This window comes from Trachymyrmex cornetzi, unplaced genomic scaffold, assembly GCF_001594075.2.
Source record: "Trachymyrmex cornetzi isolate Tcor2-1 unplaced genomic scaffold, Tcor1.1 scaffold316, whole genome shotgun sequence".
Classification (NCBI taxonomy): Eukaryota; Metazoa; Arthropoda; class Insecta; order Hymenoptera; family Formicidae; genus Trachymyrmex; species Trachymyrmex cornetzi.
This window is the reverse complement of record NW_017297858.1, coordinates 968,014-971,591: the sequence shown is the minus strand read 5'-3', so window position 1 is coordinate 971,591 and position 3,578 is coordinate 968,014.

Genomic DNA, 3,578 nt, shown 5'->3' with positions numbered 1-3,578 from the left:
TATATATCTTATATATATTATTTTCTTCAGATATATTTTATTTAGATTTGTCCTACCGTGTTTCTTTTCATGTATATTTTATTGTACTGTAATATGTACTTTATTTTATTATATATATATATTAAATTTGGTTCCTTTTTCGAATTAATTTTAAATCTATATTTTTCCCGCATCACATTTAATTACTCCTACAGCTTTGTATCTGGTATTATTACATAATTTAGCAAAACAAGAACGAACCATTTTTTATTTAGCAGTACTTCTGGATCACTTCAATTATTTATTCGGAGTTATTCGTACCGATTCTTACTTAAAATGCAGCTAGTTAGTTCTTGATTTGGCCAACTTCCGGACCTGATGGCTCTGAGATCTTGGATACACGGTCCTCTCTTTCTATCTTATGGAAAAGATAGGAAAAGTGGGGGTAACTAGCAGTCCAGAGGTATATAGTCAAAGAGTTACACCGGAATACATGGTTTCTGATAGGTTGAAATCTGAATATTTATTCCTGTTCCTAATATTTCCTCCATTGTGCGTAGGGCCTATCATGGTGTGTGCAGTTGGATAGTATCTCTTTCTAAATCTCTGCTCTCTCTGTCTATAGACTGTTCTAAGGAGGAAGCTACCAACTGTAAAACGCTGAGAACATGGGACGGTATTCATAGTTCGTTTTTATTTTAAAACTGTCTTAAATATTACTTTGAGTTAATTATTTTTATTTGTAACAAAATTTATTATATAACGAAATGGCCGAAAAAAAATTAGCTAGATTACATGTACCAACACTGGAGCACGGTAGATACATCTTTCATTATAATAGTTCATATAAACATATAAAGTAAAATATTGATAAATTATCGATTGATATAATTTGTATAACCTGTATGTATTTGTATTTGTATAATTTGTTAACATGCACTGGCATGGATAAACAATTGTCAATCAAATTTTGTAACATTTGTATTGAGCACTGCACGATGCTGCACCTCTGTATACTCTAACGCGCAATAGAATTAATAACTTAAGGCCACTTTCACCAAGCTCAGTTAACTTAACCAGCCTAGTAACTGTAATGAAATAGAAAAGATAGAAATAGTTCCATCTCTTTCTATTTTATTACAGTTACTAGGCTGGTTAAGTAAACCGACGATGGTGAAAATGACTCTTACAGAAATAAATTTATGGATCCTAGGGATTTTCTAGAAATGCCAACATTTGTCCGCCATTTTTTATGGATTTTGTCCGGTAACCGTTCAACTTATTTCTCAACTTTTTTCAATTCTAGAATTGAAAAGAGATAATGAATAAGTTGAACCTCGGTTAAGAGTTAACCGTCAGTTGTGAAACTGGGCCTAAATGCACCCAATGGCTGCGTTCAGCGGACTCAACAGTTTAGTGACCACTCGTTGCATTGGTGTATTCTTCTAGATCATCTAATCAGCATTTTAGATCTAGAAGAATATATCAATAGCAACAAGCGCTCACTCAATCGTTGAGTTCGCCGAATGCAGCCAATGAAAACGTCTTCTACAAATGATTTCTAATCCGAGTCTATTCGTAAAACACATAAAATAAAATCGCTGTTTGCTAACTCGGCGCATGATAAAATTTGTTAATGGCTGCGTTCAGCAGAAAAAGCAGCTTTGCAACTGTTGTAAAATTCTTGAATATGATTGGATCCAATGAGGGACTAAGAGCAAGACCAATCATATTGAAGAATTTTATAACAGTTGCAAAGCTGCTTTCTCTGCTGAACGCAGCCAATAATAGAGGCCTAGATAATAGAGACGCGACATTGAAGGATATGGTCTGATTGGCTGTTAAATCTCGTGATCAGAGCGTCATTTTAATTCATTACTGCATATAATTAGAGTTATAGAACTCTACGTATAGAGTTTAATGTAGGTACATATAATGTATGTACTATTAAGTATACATAATATAAGTACGTACTATACTTTCTCCATTTTTTTAACAATTTAAATTTCTTCTTGTAAGCCCGGATCCTCATACGGTCAACAGCGCTTTGACACCAAACGCTGATTGGCGAAAAACGAGTGATGGGGGTAAATTTTACCCCCTCAATCGGCTTTTCACCAATTAGCGCTGTGTGTCAAAGCGCTGTTGCCCGTATGAGGATCCGGGCTAATGCATCAGTTGTCATCAGCTTATAAAGGTGCCTTTTCATGCCGACGCTCGACGTTCATTTTCGGCGTCAAAATAAGTCACGTGATAGAAATTGGCAAATATCATACGTCAATTTTGATCTTGTAATTTATTTTGACGTTGAAAAACAGCTAAAAACGAGCGTCGAGCCTCAGCATGAAAAGGCACCTCATGGTTTTAATGACCGCAGCACAGACTCTTGCATAATGCATAGTGCATAAAGTCTGTATCTGCATAAAGACTACCGACTCTGCAAGCCGACCTGACTGCCAACTCTAACTGCCGACCAATAATGGACCAATCACAATGAGACTGATACAATGTGATTGGTCCATTATTAGTCGGTAGTCAAAGTTGGCAGTCGGGTCGGTTCGCAGAGTCGGTAGTCTGATACGGGCTTAAGGGAATCAACCAATCGAAATTCTTCTTTTCCATAGAATGGAAGGAAAGGGAAGATTCTGATTAATTGATTCGCTAATGCAATTAGCGATATGCGTTATGCATTATGCAAAAATCTGTGCTGCGACCCTAAGTATTTATACTGAATTAAAATGGCGATGACGACCTAATCCGACGCAATGTTGCATCCTTGGTATCTAGGCCTTTAGTTAATAACAAGAAAAATATATGGCTACGTTCAGCAGAACACAACAGTTTTGCAACCGTTTTATGATTCTTTGCTGAGATAGGACCATTCTTCTTGATCTAAAAGCATAACTCAATCAGCGCGAAGAAAACTTCCAACAGCTGCAAAATCAACATTCTACTGAACGCAGCCTATGTCGATGTGTTGCATTTTATCAGTACAACAACGATCTCATCGGAGTTCGAGCTTTAAGGCCTTGGCACATAGAAAAACTTAAGACGTAAGGCTGGAGTCCCATGAGGTATATTTACCGCGTATCGCGTAACCGCGTAACCAATCAGAAGCGATCCGCTGTTGTGGTTTCGCGTTTTACTGATTATTGATTGGTTACGCGGTTACGCGATACGCGGCAAACACGCTTCATGGGACTCCAGCCTAAAACTTAGCCCGGATCCTCATACGGGCAACAGCGCTTTGACACCGAACGCTGATTGGTGAAAAACGGGTGATGGGGATAAATTTTACCCCCACAACTGGCTTTTCACCAATCAGAGCTCTGTGTCGAAGCGCTGTTGCCCGTATGAGGATCCGGGCTTAAGGAGGTTGTAAGAAGAATGCAATATGTTAAGAGGATCCTAAAGCAAAGCTCGAACTCCGAAAAATCACTAGATGTCGCGTCGCGCGCCGCACATCGACATGTCTTTTTATACTACTACAGCAATATTTTATGCAGCCTATGATACACGCAGTCACACATACGTGTCAATTTTCGTACAACGAATTCGTCGCGATAAAGCGTCTAAATCTAATTCTAAGAACTCGACGT